Below are 10,659 nucleotides of genomic sequence, written 5' to 3'. Positions count from 1 at the left end.
TGCAGAAACGGCAGGTAAAGTGCAGAAAAGGTTTTTTAATTAGTATTAGGAAGGCAAAAATCTGAAAGCACACCCTCAACATTATTCATCAAAAACAAACCGCAAAGAAGGTGACACTGACAGATTTTCACTCCTGATTAGTGACCAGAAGCAGGTGAGTCCCTGATCAGTAATCAAGAACAGGTGTGGGGAACAGCGCTCTGAAACAGTGGTAAGTCACTGCCAGAGTAAACTAAAACAGGAATTTAAACACAAAGAATACCAAACACAGGAATGGCTCAAAATTGTCACAGAGATCATGACATTGTTTATCCCAAAAGTATTATAATGACCACCAAACAAGAGACGTATTTTTAATCTTCCTCTAGGTTTTCTCCACTTTTAAAGAAAAGAGGAGCTCAAATTGTTGGTTTTAAACCCACCCTTAGCTAGATAAGCCTGCCCTGTGTATATACCCCACATTGCACAGGGGACACCTTTGTACAAATCGAAACAAAAAAAAGCAGGCTTTGCTACACATTTTAAAACAAACCCTTGAGTTCTGCCAACTACCCATCAGTCAACTGTAGACACATGAGTTGTAAGTTTGGTCAAGTTGTTTTTCTTCAGAGAATTGGCTAACCATGGTGTTGCTAGTAAATGTCACTGCAATATTAGCATTGTTGTTCACATAGCTATGCTAATGTTGCCAACGCCTACTCCTTAATGTTACAACTTACAAATTGTAAATTGTAGCATCCAAACTCAATTTTGGCATTGTGACTTTTAATTTTTTGGGGGAAAAATAGCATAACATGGGACCTCTAAACTGCTATTGGGTATGTTTTTTAGTATGTTCACTAAGGACAATGTGTTGAAAACTCCTCAATAAGACTATGTATATCTGACTAGTTCCAGTCAGATATACAATACACTATGTACAAGCAAGCTGACTTACACGCAGTCATCAATCATCAAGGTCAATACCATCTCTCATTTAAGACAATAATGGCCTTGCGCTGAAAACATTATAGCCAAAAACTCATCAAATGGCATCCTGCTGTTTTTTTAGATTACATTTCGATTAAGTACGACTTCCCCTTCAGGCTACCCTAATCCATCACATCTCACACTTGTATTTTTGTGTGTTATTTTCTGGAACATTTTTGGACAATCAGTTAAAAAATACCATGGCTGCTTCATATAAAGAAGTGGAGGCTATACGAAGATTATTTGACTGTCATTCCAGACATCCATCCTTTTTTCTACCGCTTGTCCCTCTCGGGGTCGCAGGGGTGCTGGAGCCCGTCCCACCTGCATTCTGGCAGGAAGGTGTTGTACACCCTGGACAAGTCGCCAATAAAAACAGATTTTGCGTGTCATTGTCTCTTTTATATCCTCTCTCAGATATATATACTTCTTCTTCTTTAAGCCTCTTGATTTCTCATGGAACATAGGCAAAGCCACAACACTCTCCAGCGTACGCGGTTTGGGGCACTCGAGCTTTTTCATCTCAGCCCATGTCATCCCAGGTATCTTTGCCTCCGTGTTGCACCTAGCCTGACTTGGACGACACTTTTTTCACTTCCCTTGTGGATCCCAGTCCAGGGCCTGCGGAGCGTGTGGCCAATCCATCTCCATTTCCTTTTATTGATGTCACATTCTATTGGGGTTCGTCTGGTCCTGTGAAACGTTTGGTTATTAGAGACAACTTCCAACCACCAGGTGTTGAGCATGTTGCAAAGATGTCTGTTGGTGAACACCTGGAGTTTGTGGTTCTTAGTTTTGGTTACCCGTCACGATTCTGAGCCGTAGAGCTGAATTGACTTGCTGTGCAGTGAAGGGCAGGTAATCTCCACATTGGCCCTAGGCTATGTCTACACTAAGCCTGATAATTCCTCAAATGAATTATTATTTAGCCAAAACATCGTGTCAGCCACACTAAACCATTGATTAAGGTAACCCTCCTTGGATACATTTTTACACGGGGAAGTGCGCCGTGTATTTCTTGACTGTTTGGCTCTTAGCTTTGTATGGACTCATCAATTGTTTAAAAGCTGAGTTCGTAGAGGAAATGACGCCAGAAAACCGCGCCCCACACCAGAAGTGACGTTGGAAAGAACATGCCACAGCCAGCTTTATAACAACCTGTTTCCACTCGGAGGTAAACACTTGAAAGATGGAGGGGAGTCATCCAGACATGTTGTGTTTCCCCTTCCTCTACATGTACAGACGCTTGTGGAAATCACACATGAATGCCTCAAGAGAAAGTGATTGCAGCTATTTCGGATACAACACTTCTCAGACAGCAAGAGATCTTTCGACTGTCCAGGTCAGCTGTGATTCTACTTACCGAAAAACTTTGTCCATTTGTTGAAGGAGATACGACGAAAATTATGTGATAAAAAAGGTAGCGTGTGCTTTGTATTACCTGGCCGTCGAGGGAAGACTACAAAAAATGGCGAATGCTTTTGGACTGGCAAAGCAGACCATATCAGTTATTGTCCACCATGTATGTCGTGTACTAAACATCTAGGTCCAGAGTATATAAAGTCACCAAAAACAAATAGACAATGAAGGTGAAGGCAAGATAGGGAGGAGTGTCCTGACCAGATAACTACATCCCTAGATTGATTGTGATCAAATGTTCTTTATCACATTGTTAATGTTCACCTGTTTATTAAAGATTTGATTCATTTATGATGTCTCAGGTGTGAGTCACTAAAATAGGGCCCCACAGCGCACTGGATTCCAGTTAATTGAAATACCACAACGCTGGATATTGTTCAGATAAGTTAAATTTAATTTAAGAAACTTGTATACAAAGCAACACTGGAGGTGACTATGACGTGCGCATTTTCCGCGTATGCGTACTAGGTCACATCGCGCCGGCGGACGGAGCGGGCAAGGGGATCTTAAACGACCATTGTGTGTGTGTGTGGACAAAGATAACGTTAGGTGGGATTTACCCCGGATAACCTTAGCTTCTTAATGTAGAATGGACCTTAGAATGTTGAAGGCGTGTCGGGCTTTGTTGATTTGTTACTTGATGTCTTTATCTGCCCCATCGTCTTCACTAACATGTTTCCAAGGTATACAAAGTTGTCGATTTCCTTGATGTCTTCCAGGTGCAGTCGTATTTGATTTCGCCGTTTGTTGTTTATCCTCAGGACCTCTGTTTTCCCGACGTTGATTTTTAAGCCGGTCTTCTTTGCTTCATCTGCAACACGGTTCAATTTTTCCTGCGGTGTGCATTATAGTGACAGCCATTCTTGTAAAGCTATTGGCTGAAATAATTATACAGCCAAAATTGTATTTGGAGTAGTGCTGTCGAATGATTTTTTTTTAAATCACACTTTTTTGAATTTTTATTAATCACGAGTCATTCCAGCCAATCACTTGCTTGCATAACTCAGATGAACTTGAAAAATGACCCCAATATTTTGACACCATTTAAATTTTATGGTCAGAATGTTCTACACAGACATATTTTGCTATTTTTTAGTTCAAGGGAACCTATAATTATTTTTTATTATACAATCAAAACACTTCCTTGTGCTCGAGATAATATGTATCTGATATGCTTTCAGTTACATTTATGACCCACTTTCTGCATGTGACTGTAAGATGTTTGCGTGTGGGGACATTTCCATATTACAAATGAAATCAAGCCCCAGCCTATCAAAAAGAATACATGTATTTGTTGAAAATGTACACTGTTTAAATATATATGTTGAAGATGAACAATACTGCTATTTTTTTCCAGACACCGTCAAAAAAGTACTTCATAAATGTTGTATAGATTCAACCGGTCACAAAATTAGGTGCAACTGTACACTCTCCAATACAAATCTCCATAAAAAATGCTTTTGGCAGCAATTACGCCACTGTATGTTGCACATTGATGTTATTGTGCACATGTTATGACTATATGAAAATACTGTAATACTTTATCCTACATTTTTCTTGGAGTTTCCTCAAACCAGGCTGTAATTTAGCCATTTCTCTACCTCTGTGTTCAGCGGCTAATCCACTTTCGTCGTGATCCAAAAGTCGTGTACAAAAAAACATGGGAGTATATTTTTTTAGTACTAGTTTTATAGACTAAGAGCAGGTGGAAGGGCATTAAATGAAAAGGACTGTATGCAAGCCCTAATGGCAACTGTCTCAGCTGTGTGGGCTCAGCAGAGGGGGAGGGGGCTTTCCAACACAATATGTCCAAGAATGCCCACATAAGTAAGTCTGTCAATGTGTGAAATAAAAAATTACTGTTAAAAAATTACTGTTAAAAATACTTTAAACAGAGACATCCGAACATCTATAAGTCAGAAAAGACATTCATCATAGGTCCCCTCTAAGATTGTGTCATTGGCTACGTCCTTCATACATCTGTTTTGAAGAAATACCTTGAACCAAAGTAATTACATTAAAAAAGCTGTAAAATTTAGATTAAGAATAAGACTGACCTTCCCGTTGTTGGGCCACGTGTCCAGAATGGTCGATATCATGCGAATTAAAAACCTCAGTGTGCTGACAAACATTCACTATTCGACCTACCCTTTTATCTGCAAGTCTCCTCAAGTTCTACTGCAATTATGTCTGCTCTTCTCTAGCAGGTAAAGTAAACATCAACACAAGATGGAAATAATTTTTTTGTTTTGTTTTTTTAATGCCACATGATCAATGACGCTAGTCTGAAGAATGTAAAATAAACAGCTCAAGAACAATAATGTGATGCAGCAAATGCTGAATCAGACAAGTCCGGTTCTTCATCAGAGAATGCATTTATGTCAATATCTTAATTAAATTCTGCAGGAGCTGGGGGTTGTGGTGAGAGAGGCAGAGACTGCACTCTAAAAGGCAATACGGGAAGAGAGCCAGGGAGATCATTGCCAATCAGCCCGCTTGGTTTTTACATCCCTGTGCACTGCTCCATGACAGTTAAAGCACTAAAGCTCAAATGAGAGCTGCAGAAGGAGCCAGGGGAGTTGGGGTACTGACAGACACTTTACCATGTGGGTATCACAGGGGGGTACAAACTGTGTCATATGCGTACGGAAGAGACTCCATTGCATGTCTTCCATGTTGTGCCACAAAATTCCATTTGACAGCTAGTCTGGTGATGGGGTCAGAGTTTGGGAAGACATGCATACTGCTGCTGACAGAAAGGCTTAGAGAATTACATTTATTATTCCAATGTGAATCGCGGCCCTCTGCAGACAGATGTGAGGTGATTCATGCTGTAAGTGCACGCCGGATTTGACTTTTCCTAATTGTTGGTATTTTTGCCTGGCCCTGCGATGAGGTGGCGACTTGTCCAGGGTGTACCCCGCCTTCCGCCCGACATTAGCTGAGATAGGCACCAGCGCCCCCCGCGACCCCAAAGGTAATAAGCGGTAGGAAATGGATGGATGGATGGGCAGTGTAACTACTGCATAAAGACACTATCATAATCTTAATTAAACAAGAAAGAAGAATTTTGTTCTGTGGTGCTGGTAAGGAACTGGTAGAGAAAGGATTCTAAGGACAGGTTTCACCAGGCCAAAAACAAGTACCGATCATTTCAAAGACTTGCATTCACTGGAACCCCAAAAGTCCTTAAAAGTAACAATCAGCAGCTGCCAGTCATCCAGACTAAAGTTCTAACAAAAGGAATCAATCGAAGTTTCTGGTATGTCACGACAGACAAAAGGGATTAGAAAGGGTTGACAAAGCAAATTCCACGATCTGGTCAATAAAACCACTGTAAAGTGTACAATGTTTTGAATGGTTCCAGCAGTCCAGCAGACAGTTCAAGGCTGGCACCAGTCAAATTGGATCCCTTCACACCACCTGGCTGGCTCTTCCTTTATTATTGATTAGCTGTTTATTGTATGCATAGTTTGACAAATGAAAAAAGTTACAACTCAACAACTCATACTGTATGTAATTTTTTTTTTCTAGGACCTCATGTTATAAAGGTTTACACTATAGATTTGTGCTTGAATTGTGAGGCACTGAGGATAATCCCTGGCGCTCTGAAGGAAGTGTAAGGTTCCTGTTGAATGACAGGACAGGAAACCTCTACTCCCACAGATTACCTTTTTCAATTTCAAAGCCGATGATTCATGTGTTTTCAAAGTCTTTGGCGAATGTTCGTCACAGTTTCTTTTCTTCAGAAATTTGTATCATCTCGGCTTGTTTTGTCTTCCTTTTTTTTTTCAGGCCATTGATGCGATTTTCTTTTTTATGTGTTCTCCAGGTAACAAATATGGATATGTCTTGCAGACAACAGTTAATGTATACTACATGAAAGGTGCTGTTTGCAACTTCCTCACAGTTACATTTTTCAAAGCAAAAAATATAACAAGAACACCACCGGCTACATTAAGTTACCATTAGTGGTTTAACAGAACACATTTGTTCGACAATTGTCTATATTTTTCATAATTACAAAGCTAATGCAATAAAAAATTTTTACTGGCCCGGATAAAATGATTGGTGTTTACGGTGGTCACTCATCCGATCTCGTCAACATTGCAGGGAGATGGTGCACACATACAAAAGCAGTCTAAGAGAACCATCCAACAATTTGCAGTCATGTTGTTGTTATGATAGAATATACTTTCAATGACAACTTACGCCAGCTATCCAATTTGCTATTAGTAGCAAGCAACACCCAAAGCTAATGTGCGTGCATGTGTTACGTAGCTACGTAATTACGTCATTACGTAGGAAAAGTCGTGAGAGGGCGGGAATTACTGTGTAAAATACATTGGAAAGTTGGCGCCCTCTAGGCATCTGTGTAAATGTTGCAAACAGCCCTTTTTTAATTGAATTTTATTTTTTATTTAATTTTTATTTCATTATTATTTTTTTTTCTCCAATTCCCCCCCACTTGTTTACCTGTATTCCACCTTTTTTGTAAGTGGCGCTGGAAGTTGGCAGACCCGTCAGCGATCCTGTTCTGTCTCCCTATAATGTTTCCATCCATCCATCCATTTTCTACCGCTTATTCCCTTTCGGGGTCGCGGGGGGCGCTGGCGCCTATCTCAGCTACAATCGGGCGGAAGGCGGGGTACACCCTGGACAAGTCGCCACCTCATCGCAGGGCCAACACAGATAGAAAGACAACATTCACACTCACATTCACACACCTATAATGTTTGTCTGATCTTTAATGGGATTGTGCTGAAAATGTTAATTTCCCCTCAGGGATGAATAAAGTATGTCTGATTCTTGAGTCTGTCTGATTTTAATATATATGTACAAAAAATACATAATGCAGTTCAACAATTGGTGTAGCGTTTTTATTAATAATATGATTGTTCAAAAATTAATTCACACTGTGGTATTCATTTCACTTTAATCGTTTTTTCTGCTCTACACTCTTCTTAATGGTGGTTAGATATTCAGCACTGTAAGCAATGTTGCGGTCTCTCCTTTTAAGGAACCCTTTGAAACCTTTTCTCCCTCCCCTCTGCAAAAGAAATGCACCAAGGCTCGTATATTGAAATGCAGTTCACTTCACATTTCTCTCTCTCAGCCTGTTCAGTCTGTTCCAGAACAATAATCACAGGCCATTTTGCTTCCATCCTCCTGGTATTTTAGCTTGGGTAGATTTGACTATTCAGGATCTTGCAGTGGGTAGACTTAACAGACATGGGGATATCACTCATACAAGTTAATATTGAAACTCTATTATTCGGTCACAACATGCAGTTCTTTGGGCTCGGTCACCTGCCTTATAAATACAGGAACATTACATTTCAGCTCACACTTGAGTTAGCTTCATTTTACTGACCAGTCATATTATCCCTCTCATTACAGAGTATGTTTATTAACACAGTCTGTGAAGCGCGGGCTGTAAAAAATAATGAAGAGACTGAAGCGGTGCGTCTGAGCTTCTATATCCACAAGACAAAAACAAATTACCATCAGTGTCCACATCTATTCGTTCTAATATGGAGGAAAATAGGAAGTTGGCAGTCCTATCCAGTCAACCTCCACCTCATTTTGTTTGCTAAAGAAAGCCGGTACTGCAGGTACCTAAATTTATATATTAGATACACCACATAGGAGTTGTTCAAATTTAATTTTTAGAAGAACTTGCAATGTGTATGGACAGGGTATGCAGTCGTTTAGGGCCACATTCCCTAGAGGGGGCCACATGATTGGCGACCGATCACTTCAGAAACTGCTCACCAGCGTGATTGTTGTGCTCCGTGCATTGATGGACTTAATTACCTCATGGATACACCCATACCTTGTTTCTGCTAAAGTTTTATTCAGCGGTGAGTCAACATGTTCTTTGTAATATTTTTAGTATAATTTAATAGCATCGCGGCCACATCTCTAAAATAATCGTTTGTTTACATTTATATTGTAGCTGAGCCTCTTCCCCAAATATATAACGAGTCAAGATTTTTTTTCCCATTAATTGCATTGTGAATTGGCTTCTCTGCCTTAGGAGATATCGAACAATTTTCTTTCACTTGGATCCATCAACATATTTTTTACCTTTTCAAATAACCTTTGGACATTATCTCCGATATAAACACATGCCTATTTAAGATATTATATATAACTGAATGTTGTATTTTTCTAATTTTCTTGTCATCTGACAATATTTTCGGTATATTCGATGGAATTTTTACCTGACATGTCTCGACTGTCATCTGCTGTCTTCTTCAGAAGGATCACCAGACCACTGTGGTGCGTTGCCTTATCAGCTGTTCTTAAAGGCATGGCCAAGATCATAATAGAAGAAGAGAGACAAAAATAAGAAAAGCACATCAAAAATGCATTCAAAAACTGCCAATATCTGACCTGAGCCATCAAAAAAGGGTAACAATAAGTAAAAAACAAAGGAAAACAGAAAAAAATAAACCCAAAGAAAAACTTGAAATAAAGAACAAAGTGGTCATAACCTTACAATACATCAGATGAGTAACGTGAAAAAACACAAAATAAACACAACAGTTAAACCTCACACAAAACAAAACAGTTACTTGTACATCCAAAAGACAAAGAACAAAACAAGAAATGCAATGTAATTTCTGACATCCTGTCATGCAAAAAAATCATACATCTGAGAAACAGGGAGGACGTTCAACACAAGCAAAAAAGAACATCAGAAAGAATGTGAAAAAGAGACAGCTGGAAGGTTTACAAGAAGCCTAAAAAAAAATCCGTACAGGAAATCTTAAAAAACAGTCATATCAGATCATTGCAAAATAAATAACCACATCATGGACTGGGACAACACCAAAATAATTGGGACTGAAAGTAACAAATTCAAACGATGAATTAAGGAGGCGATTTAACTACAGTAAGGAAGAAACCATCAATCGATACAAGGGAGCATTCATGCTTTCGAATACCTGGGATTACAACCAACCAGGTAGACTTAACTGGTCTGCCTGGTTGGCCACACCTATAAGAACAGCTGATAAGCAACAATCACAGTGGTCAGGTGACCCTTCTGAAGAAGACTACAGATGACAGTCGAATTGTGCCACATAAAAATTCCTTTTAATATACCGAAAATATTGTCTGATTACAAGAATATTTGAAAAGTATATGAACAAGAAGACATAATTAACCTTTTTGAGGAAGTGAATTGTAGTTGTCAGTGCAGAGTTTTGGTTTATTATTCATACACAATTATTTGCAGTAAATAAAAATCTTTACATAAATGATAAAATAATACATACATGAGCAGATGCATTGTCCTCACTGCCACACACGAGGCTATCAATATTATGGGATTCAACTGTAATCTCACATTTGGCATGAATTTAGCAAGAAATGTTTTATACTTAACACATTTGATCAGCACCCATGGGAAATGTGAAAATGATTGAACAGTATTTGTATAGAATGACATTTTTTTTTCTCCCAGCATTTCCTTTCCATGTATAAAGGATAGAGGACTAACTAAAGGGCGGGACATTTCTTGCATGCACACTGGCTTTTGAGCTGTGTGTATGTGAGGGTCATTCTACTGTCCTGTACATTAAACTAAGTGCTCTTCTGCTCTCTAGCAGCACTAAATGGAGTCTTATGGCTTGAGGGAGGGATGTCTTCCAACTGGCACTCAAAAAGCAGAGAACGTCCCAGTCCCTGTGTCATTGCATCTGGAAATCATCGAATTTAGATCAGGGGAAAAAGGGATCATTTTTGTGTTTATCGTGCATTTTTGTCCTTTGTATGTAATGTTTGTGATCCTCTCTAGCATGCATGATATGACAAAAAGCTGTGTTTGCATTTCAGTATATTCTCTTCCACATTTAATCCTCAAACTATGAACTTTTCGAAAAAAAAAAAAAAAAAAAAATAGAACGACCGGACATTGATGTGTGCTTTGATGTCCTTTCTGCAGTGAAACACGTGTCGCTGCAGTGCTATAGTGCAGATTCGGGTCAGGTAATTTAAATACCGCCGCCATCCCTCATCCTCTTTTCCCTCTTTTGTTTTTAGTTTTCTATGGGAATTCACTTATTTGTGTTTCAAGATGCGAGAGATTGTGAAATTTGAGGATTATCTTTTGAAGGAATATTTTATTTATGCTGTTACCAACAGCATAAACAAAACAAATGAATGGGCTAAAGTAATTGAAATGGACACAATGTGTGAACCATGTGCAATCAAGCTGATGGGGTCTGCGGCCGTCATTGTGCAACTGCTGGTGATAGTGTC

This window comes from Nerophis ophidion, linkage group LG07 (genome assembly GCF_033978795.1).
Source record: "Nerophis ophidion isolate RoL-2023_Sa linkage group LG07, RoL_Noph_v1.0, whole genome shotgun sequence".
In the NCBI taxonomy this organism is placed as follows: domain Eukaryota; kingdom Metazoa; phylum Chordata; class Actinopteri; order Syngnathiformes; family Syngnathidae; genus Nerophis; species Nerophis ophidion.
The sequence above is the reverse complement of the archived record's forward strand: the minus strand, read 5'-3'. Positions refer to the sequence as shown.